Source organism: Ranitomeya imitator, chromosome 10 (assembly GCF_032444005.1).
Source record: "Ranitomeya imitator isolate aRanImi1 chromosome 10, aRanImi1.pri, whole genome shotgun sequence".
Classification (NCBI taxonomy): domain Eukaryota; kingdom Metazoa; phylum Chordata; class Amphibia; order Anura; family Dendrobatidae; genus Ranitomeya; species Ranitomeya imitator.
The window spans coordinates 53199795-53210093 of NC_091291.1; the positions used below are offsets into that span (position 1 = coordinate 53199795).

The 10299-nt window shown below is 41.9% G+C and overlaps 1 protein-coding gene across 4 annotated transcripts in view; it reads right to left on the reverse strand.

Moving 5' to 3' along the window:
* The window catches only part of LOC138651865 (sulfotransferase 2B1-like), a 172614-nt gene extending 162315 nt beyond the window's left edge, over positions 1 to 10299 (reverse strand). For 2 of the 4 annotated variants that reach the window (XM_069742429.1, XM_069742431.1), the window contains exon 1: positions 10165 to 10230. The gene's annotated coding sequence lies outside the window, so the exon portion shown is untranslated. Of the gene's footprint in view, positions 1 to 6449; positions 6566 to 10164 lie in introns of those variants that run through there. The other 2 variants (XM_069742428.1, XM_069742430.1) reach the window with 2 other exon arrangements.

The window sequence follows — 10299 nt, forward strand, 5'->3', positions numbered from 1 at the left end:
CATTATACACTGTGTACTACTGTATGTACAGAGCTCCTGTGTATAATGTCACTTATGGTAAAATTAGTATTGTGGCTTTTTATTATTAATCATTATTGTAGTATTTGGTCACTATGTAGTGGCAATATGTGATCTGGCCATGGTGTGGCAGTATTTCTTCCTTGTATGTGGTATTATTTTGTCACCATGTGGTGGAAATATGTGGTCCGGTCATAGTGTGACAGTATTTGCCTCTTGTATGTGGTGTTATTAGTCATTTAAAAAATGCATGTGACACAGTCCCTTAAACAAAAGAAAAAAAACCTAGAAAGAGTATTTGGTATTTTGATAGTTTACAGTAGAGAAGGACCCAGTCAAAAGAGCCTACCTTGTTGTAGTGCCAGGCCAAAACAAAATCTGCTGCCCATGTATGTGATATGGTGTTCAATGGGAACTATCAATGTGTGATTGGTGAGGACATGGTGCATAAGTGACGTTTTTCCAAGAGTGGGTGGTGGGACTGTGGAAGGTTTGAGGGATCGAGGCAGACCTTGGGTGGAGTTTGGAAGGCGCCTCTAGTGGGTCCGAATTTTTTGCAAGTATTGGGCCCTGAAATTCCTGATGGCAGCCCTGAGAAGCCTGCACGTACGACTGAATAGGGCAGCACACTGCAGCGCCAAAACATGCAAACTTGAAAACACGAAATTTTTTAAACTGCATTACTGCACTGGAAATATGAAAAATGAGAGCTTTTAGCGCATAAAAATGGCCAATTTTATGTGTACCTCGTAGCCACGTTACGGCATCTCTCTTATACGAGGTCCTACTCTAAACCTACCTCTCTGAGAATAAACGTCTCCATCTGAATGGGTACATGTGAAACCTCTCCTTGGACTCAAATTCTCTCTCACTGTGGAGGGGTATTGGACCTACTATAATTAAAACACCTGAAGCTAGGAGGCAGGGAGTGCACGATCAGAAGGCTAAAGAATACATTTCAAAAAACCTGATCTGCACATCCAAACATAGACACAGTGTGAACAGGTGCTGAACCCAGAGTCGCCAACTCGCACATAATCAAATAAATAGGGCAGCACACTGCAGCGCCAAAACATGCAAACTTGAAAACACGAAATTTTTTAAACTGCATTACTGCACTGGAAATATGAAAAATGAGAGCTTTTAGCGCATAAAAATGGCCAATTTTATGTGTACCTTGTAGCCACGTTACGGCATCTCTCTTATACGAGGTCCTACTCTAAACCTACCTCTCTGAGAATAAACGTCTCCATCTGAATGGGTTTAAAAAATTTCGTGTTTTCAAGTTTGCATGTTTTGGCGCTGCAGTGTGCTGCCCTATTTATTTGATTATGTGCGAGTTGGCGACTCTGGGTTCAGCACCTGTTCACACTCAGTCTATGTTTGGATGTGCAGATCAGGTTTTTTGAAATGTATTCTTTAGCCTTCTGATCGTGCACTCCCTGCCTCCTAGCTTCAGGTGTTTTAATTATAGTAGGTCCAATACCCCTCCACAGTGAGAGAGAATTTGAGTCCAAGGAGAGGTTTCACATGTACCCATTCAGATGGAGACGTTTATTCTCAGAGAGGTAGGTTTAGAGTAGGACATCGTATAAGAGAGATGCCGTAACATGGCTACGAGGTACACATAAAATTGGCCATTTTTATGCGCTAAAAGCTCTCATTTTTCATATTTCCAGTGCAGTAATGCAGTTTAAAAAATTTCGTGTTTTCAAGTTTGCATGTTTTGGCGCTGCAGTGTGCTGCCCTATTTATTTGATTATGTGCAAGTTGGCGACTCTGGTTCAGCACCTGTTCACACTCAGTCTATGTTTGGATGTGCAGATCAGGTTTTTTGAAATGTATTCTTTAGCCTTCTGATCGTGCACTCCCTGCCTCCTAGCTTCAGGTGTTTTAATTATAGTAGGTCCAATACCCCTCCACAGTGAGAGAGAATTTGAGTCCAAGGAGAGGTTTCACATGTACCCATTCAGATGGAGACGTTTATTCTCAGAGAGGTAGGTTTAGAGTAGGACCTCGTATAAGAGAGATGCCGTAACGTGGCTACGAGGTACACATAAAATTGGCCATTTTTATGCGCTAAAAGCTCTCATTTTTCATATTTCCAGTGCAGTAATGCAGTTTAAAAAATTTCGTGTTTTCAAGTTTGCATGTTTTGGCGCTGCAGTGTGCTGCCCTATTTATTTGATTATGTGCGAGTTGGCGATTCTGGGTTCAGCACCTGTTCACACTGTGTCTATGTTTGGATGTGCAGATCAGGTTTTTTGAAATGCACGTACGACTGGCCACCACTGTGGCCAGACCTGTTGAGCTTCCTCCACCAACGCCTCATGCAGTATTACCTGCTCCTGATTTGACCATAAAACATCCCTATCATTATACAAAAAAAAGTTGCGCTCTATCATGCTAAAGCATGTCAATTTGGAATATGTGAAATTTGAATAGCAATACGGCTTTGGAGGATTAGGAAAAAATATGAGAAGCTTAGCATAAAATTTGACCAAATATTATGTGCATATTAACCATTGTCAAGGTGGGTTCCTGACCTGTGTGAATACCTCTCTAAGGCTAATGACTGAATTCCTGGGTGAATGTGGACACCTCAGTCAGCAATGCCTGTATTTATGAGTAAGTAGGGACCTGCTGTAATTAAAATCACCACCTGGTGGAAGGCGGAGTGCTTCGTCAGTAAGCTAACATTACAAAAGACAAAAAACTGACTGGCACATCCAGACTAATGTGAAAAGGTGCATACCTGGAGGAGCTACCTTCATATACAATATACAGAAAAAGGCTTCTTTCACACTTCCGTCTTTCATCTCCCATTATAATGCTTCGTTTTGTGCAAAAAACGTATCCTGCGAATTTGCCCGCAGGATGCGTTTTTTTCTCATAGACTTGTATTAGCGACACGTCATCTGGAAAAAACGTATAATGTAACGTTTTTTGTCTGTGTTGGAAAGACGTGCCACGACGGATCCAGCGGAATACATTGTAAGCTAGAATGGAAGCCTATGGATGCAGGATCCATCGTGGTACGTCGCATGACGGAATCCAGTGCTGGAATCCTTTTTTTTACACTGAGCATGCTCCAAATCAGTATTTAGTAGCCAATTGGCCAGACAGCCCCAAATCTTTATAAACCTGGCCTGTGGCTTCATTCTTCAATGTGCCAGCAAGAAGCATAGAAGAAGCCTGCCAGCAGCCTGCCTGATGGATAGATGCATAGATAGTCACAATATTTGCTAGTACTCCTTCCATTTCTGCCACTTGCTTTAAACCCTCTCAAAGATGGGGTGTTAAAACACTCAATGTATAGATTTCCATTATTTTCCAGTAGCCAATCACATTTGGGAGACTCCCATTTGTAGGCATGGTAAACGGATCCGTCAAAAAACGGATGAAACGGATGGGAAAACGGACAAGACGGATGCAACGGATCCAGTTTTTCAATGGAACCGTTTAGCAGATCCGTTGAAAAACTGGATGCGTTGCATCCGTTTTTTCACTATTTTTGACGTTGCATCAACGCATTATGATGGCCGCCTGCCGACGGAAGTGTGAAAGAAGCCTTAGATTTGAAAAATGCGGCTTCATATCAATGTTGCACTCAGGCTGCATCCTTAAGGCTACTTTCACCCTTGCGTTTTTTGTTTTCTGTCAACGTGCAGTGAAATGATGTATCGACGGACGTCAGGAAAATAGTGAAAAACGTGTGCGATGGATCCTGTGAAATGACGGATGCGTCATTTGGATTTGTCAAGGTAAAAATTTCCAAAATTCAAATGTCTGGGGATGAGAGAGTGAGAGAGAGAGAGAGACACTTTTTCTGGAACTGAAAATCCTACCGGGCATGCTCAAAAAGGAAAAACTGGATCCGTCACTGGATTCCTGTGTCTGACGGTCAGCGACGGATCCTGCGTCCATAGGCTTCCATTGTAGCCGACGACGGGCAGCACAGGATGCATCGATGACCGATTTTCCGGCGTGCACAAAAAACGTTACAATGAACACTTTCTCTGCACAACAGACCTCTATTTTACGACGGATCTGTTGCACGACGGATGAAACGGATGGCCATCCGTCACAATCCGTTGCTAACACAAGCCTATGGGAAAAATTTTTTGCAGGATCCTGCATTCTAAAAAAACGAGAGATTGTGATGGAAAGACGGATCTGAAAAGACGGAAGTGTGAAAGAGGACTAAGAGGTAAATGTAGACCATTAGGGATGAGCAAACCGGAACTGTAATGTTAGGGGTTTGAACCGCTGTAGAACTACGAACAAAGACATTTTTAGCAAGTCAGTTTTACTTTTTGAGTTCAGTGTTGAATAAGGCTTGTTGAAGAGTGCAGCGCAGTCAATCGACAATCTTTTTGGCTGCATGCACTTCTGAAGTCATCACAGCCGTGCCAAGTATTGGCATGGCTGTGTTTGGCCAATGCAACATGTGACCCAGCCTGTGGTGCAAGTGCAAGCTGTGCGCTTTCAAAAGAGAACCGGGTGGAAGAAAAATAAAAGGAACTAGGCACACTCTGTGCCATCCAATATAAAACCGCCTCCACGTTTTTTGGCTTCACCATTCATCTAGTTGTACTCAGGCCTATGAAATTATGCAGAACGTCCTGTGACCTGCATGCACCAAAAGAAGGTATTTCATTGAGCGCATAGCAGGCAGAGATCAAACATGTCCTCGAAGCTACACCGCCAACAGCATCAACATGGCCACGTCTCCTATTTGATGGCCTCCTCTTTCTTTGCACCCCTAAAAAGTGCACAGTTTTACACGGCCTGTATATAATGCTCAAGCGACATGCTCAAGTCCCTGCCCTGCATGTTTCATGGCTGTTAGACACCAAAAAAAATCATTCTGGGATCCGCGATACTCCATGCATACCCGAGCACCGGATGCAAACTCGAGTAGCGAGCAGTTGCACTGAACAGTAGCATTCATATCATCATTTTTTTTAGTTTTGAAAAACAAAGATTCTAACTCCAACCTATAACCCTAATGCATCCCTAATAATTATGTCTTATATTTTAGGTTCTTCAAAGTAGCCACCTTTTGCTTTGATGACTGCTTTGCACACTCTTGGCATTCTCTTGATGAGCTTCAAGAGGTAGTCACCGGGAATGGTCTTCCAACAATCTTGAAGGAGTGGCTACTTTGAAGAACCTAGAATATTAAAGCATAATTTCAGTTGTTTCACACTTTTTTGTTAAGTATATAATTCCACATGTGTTAATTCATAGTTTTGATGCCTTCAGTGTGAATGTACAATTTTCATAGTCATGAAAATACAGAAAAATCTTTAACTGGGGTGTGTCCAAAGTTTTGGATTGTACTGTATAAAAGAATAACGTATCAAAAATATAATGATATCTGTGTAGAATGTTTTTTTTTTTCAATAAATGAACACAGTATCTGTTTTATAATTCATTCCCTTAGGCTGTTCAGGGTCTAATGCAAAGATCCAAAAGACTTTTCTCACAAACAGTTTATGCTGCCAGCTACCACCACATTTGAGAGTTTTAACTCTCTCTATGCCAAAAAACACTAAAGCTATCTAATTTCCCTTCATGTTCTTCTTAAAAGTGTATACGGCTCCTGAATAAGTTATATTATTGCTGTTAATATTGTAAATATGTTCAGAAATTATTTTTTTCATTTATGGCTAGTGCATCCTATGTATCTGTAACACTGCTGCAATGCAGGTAGGTGCTGGCTCCACTAGATGGCAGTAGAGAGGAATCAGGACTACACCTATAGAGAGCTGGCCTGCAGTGCAGCATTGAGGCTACCATAGGTGGAAGCAGAATGTCAAACAAGCCGAGTCAAATCCTAGATTGTAGCGCAGTACCAAAGGAATAAGCAAACTCATGGTCAGAGAAAAGCCAAGGAGTCAGTAACGGTAAGGAGCGGATAAGCCAAAACACAAAATACAGAAGCAGGTCAGGATACAAGCCAAGTCAAAACCAGGGAGTCAGCAAACCAACTGGAAACACGGAGACAAGATGGGAATAGGGGAAAACAGACACGGGTTCAGACAGCAACACAGCAGGACAAATCAGAGCAATCAGAGTCAGCTACAGCAGCACTAAAAAAGAAAAGAAAGACTGGACTAAGAAGGGTCCACATCAAGGTAAAAAATGACAAACCTTTATTATCACCTCCAAAAATAGATAAAAACAATTAAAAACATGCAGTGTACAAACCACACCCCCATTCCTAGACAATACAAATGGCAAATCACATTATAAATACACAAAAAAAGGGCATGAAGAGTTAATGTACATGATATAACAACCAAGATTCCTTCCCTACTAATATGGCCAATCTGTATAGAGAGAGGATAAATATATAGTTAATGACCACAAAGAAAATTATCTAAAATAGATAATTAGTCCCATCTAGAGAACCTATATACAACCTGGTAGATGGTCCTGTGGTAACCTAGTGCCATCATGTCATATGCAGTCAAAGTACTTGAAGAAATAGTCTGGAGTCCAAGGTACACACAGAACCCTTTGTAAAGCAGGTTCAAAGAGGGGAGGAAGGCAGGAAGGAGGCCTCTGAGTTGAAGTAATGTAATAGGGCCAGCATGAATAACATGACTGACCAGAAAAGGGGGTGGGAGACGAGCCCCACGCGTATCGCTGCCGCAGCAGCTTCGACAGGGGAAGCTACAGCAGCACTAGGCAAAACTATAACTGACATCGCCTGCAGGAAGCAGCGGCAATAAATAGCCAACCTGAAACCAGACAGAGCCTGAGAAAGGTTTACTCTTGGCAAGACCAGACTGGGAAATAGGGAAAACAGGACTCGAAACCCAGTCTGGATCATGACAATATCTAATTCTACAAATAGTGCATTTGATACAATAAAAGAACATAACATGTTTCACAATTAATAAAAGTGTTAATATTGTCATTATCATCTATTTTCATAGTTTTTTTAGCGTATTGTTATTAATGGAGCACACTCGGACGGGGTCATGTTTAGCAGTGGGGTACCACAGGGGACAGTATTAGGCCCACTTCTTTTTAACATATTTATTAATGGCCTTGTAGGGGGCATTCAGAGTAGAATTTCAATATTTGCAGATGACACTAAACTCTGCAGGGTAATCAATACAGAGGAGGACAATTTTATATTACAGGATGATTTATGTAAACTAGAAGCTTGGGCTGATAAATGGCAAATGAGCTTTAATGGGGATAAATGTAAGGTCATGCACTTGGGTAGAAGTAATAAGATGTATAATTATGTGCTTAATTCTAAAACTCTGGGCAAAACCGTCAATGCAAAAGACCTGGGTGTATGGGTGGATAACAAACTCACATTTAGTGGCCAGTGTCAGGCAGCTGCTACAAAGGCAAATAAAATATTGGGATGCATTAAAAGAGGCATAGATGCTCATGAGGAGAACATAATTTTACCTCTATACAAGTCACTAGTTCGACCACACTTAGAATACTGTGCACAGTTCTGGTCTCCGGTGTATAAGAAAGACATAGCTGAACTGGAGCGGGTGCAGAGAAGAGCGATCAAGGTTATTAGAGGACTGGGGGGTCTGCAATACCAAGATAGGTTATTACACTTGGGGCTATTTAGTTTGGAGAAACGAAGGCTAAGGGGTGATCTTATTTTAATGTATAAATGTATGAGGGGACAGTACAAAGACCTTTCTGATGATCTTTTTACTCATAGACCTGAGACAGGGACAAGGGGGCATCCTCTATGTCTGGAGGAAAGAAGGTTTAAGCATAATAACAGACGCGGATTCTTTACTGTAAGAGCAGTGAGACTATGGAACTCTCTGCCGTATGATGTTGTAATGAGTGATTCATTACTTAAATTTAAGAGGGGACTGGATACCTTTCTGGAAAAGTATAATGTTACAGGGTATATACACTAGATTCCTTGATAGGGCGTTGATCCAGGGAACTAGTCTGATTGCCGTATGTGGAGTCGGGATGGAATTTTTTTCCCCAATGTGGAGCTTAGTCTTTGCCAAATGTTTTTTTTGCCTTCCTCTGGATCAACATGTTAGGGCATGTTAGGTTAGGCTATGGGTTGAACTAGATGGACTTAAAGTCTTCCTTCAACCTTAATAACTATGTTACTATGTTACTATTTTGGTAAAATCATCCCTTAAATGTTAGTTCATATGAAAACATTCTAGTGTGCACAGGGGCATAGGCTACAATTGGTGCATGTGCTGACCATTACTCACACATATAGTCGACTGAAAAAAAAACTATTTGTGTGTCTGTAGCCTTAGATATTAGAGTTGAGCAACTTTTCTTTTTATAGGATCGGGTCGGGTTTCACGAAACCTGACTTTTTCAAAAGTCGTGTCGAGTGAAATCGGCCGATCCTACAGAAAAGTTGGGGTCGGGGTCGGCCGAAACACGAAACCCAATGCAGTGCATTGGGTTTCTAATGGTTCCCAGGGTCAGAAGGAGAGGAAACTCTCCTTCAGGCCCTGGGATCCATATTTAAGTGTAAAATAAATAATCAAAATAAAAAATATTGATATACTTACCCTCGGACGGGCCCTGGTTCTTACCGGCAGCCTTCCTTCCTAAGAATGAGCGCCTGAAGGACCTTCGATGACGTCGCGGCTTGTGATTGGTCGCGTGAGCGGTCACATTGGCGTCACGCGACCAATCACAAGCCGCAACGTCATCTAAGGTCCTTCAGGTGCTGATTCTTAGGAAGGAAGGCTGTGGGTTAGAACCAGGGCGCATCCGAGGGTGAGTATATACCTATTAGGAATATACTCACCCTCGGACGCGCCCTTGGACGCTTCCTTCCCAAGAATTAGCGCCTGAAGGACCTTAGATGATGTCGCAGCTTGTGATTGGTCGCGTGACCACCCATGTGACCGCTCACGCGACCAATCACAAGCCGCGATGTCATCGAAGGCCCTTCAGGCGCTCATTCTTAGGAAGGAAGGCTGCCGGTGAGAACCAGGGCGCGTCCGAGGGTGAGTATATTAATATTTTTTTATTTTTATTCTTTATTTTACACTTAAATATGGATTCCAATATCGATTCCCGATATCTTAAACATATCGGGAATCGGTATCGGAATTCCGATTCCAGATCAGAAGATCGCCGAACTCATGGCCGACCCCACACAGGGGTCGGGTCGGGTTTCATGAAACCCGACTTTGCCAAAAGTCGGCGACTTCTGAATCTGGCCGACCCGTTTCGCTCAATCCTATTAGATATGTCTTATTTGTTGCAGATTTTTGGTATAAAGTCCACACCAAAAATCTGTAACTATAACTTAAATTACAGATCCATGGAAGTAAACAGGGTTTTACAAATCCCCATATAAATAAATGGAAATGAAATGTGTAGATATTTGGGCATGTTGCATTCATATTTAAACCTGCAGCATGTTATACTGTATTTGTGCTGTAATAGTTTTTTCTAAATTGCAAGACATGTTCATAATGCAGCATTTACCCTCTGGTTTATACTACAAAAATGTATAGAATAGCATAGTAAAATATGCTGTTCTGCACAACGTACAGTAAAAATGTACACAGTATACCATGTGGAGCTAAAGGTGAGAAATGCCACCGTATGGCATCCAGCGGGGGTATGTCAGGAGTTAATGTCATATATACATCACCTTATATACAAATAGTACTGCATACCTGTCATGTAATAATGCTTTCCAATACACACACATGGACGTCTATTTTTTTGAGCGCACATTTACGCACACACACATTCACTACATATGTTCACCTACTACATACAGCGAGTGTACTCGTTGCTCGGGTGACCTCCGAGTATTTATGACTGCTTGGAGATTTCGTTTTGATCGCGGCAGCTGAATTATTTACAGCTAGTAGCCAGGCTGAGTACATGGGGGGTTGCCTGGTTGCTAGGGAATCCCCACATGTAATCAAGCTGGCTAGTAGCTGTAAATCATTCAGCTGCCATAATGAAAACTAAATCTCCGAGCAGTCATAAATACTCGGAGGTCACCCGAGCGTGCTCGGGAAAACCAGAGCAACAAGTACACTCGCTCATCACTAATGATTATATATTCTATTCATTACCTTCTATTATGACAATGCGAAGTGGAAATGAGAGTTGTATAGAAATGTAAAATGTACTTACATTCAGTAGAGGTTGAGCCTCTGAGAAAAACACGTTCTTATGTGTGAAAGGACCCAGTGGTCAGATGATCTGTCTGATCACAGCATGAATAGGAGGTTTATTCACGAAACCAATAACATGACGATTCGGCACTCT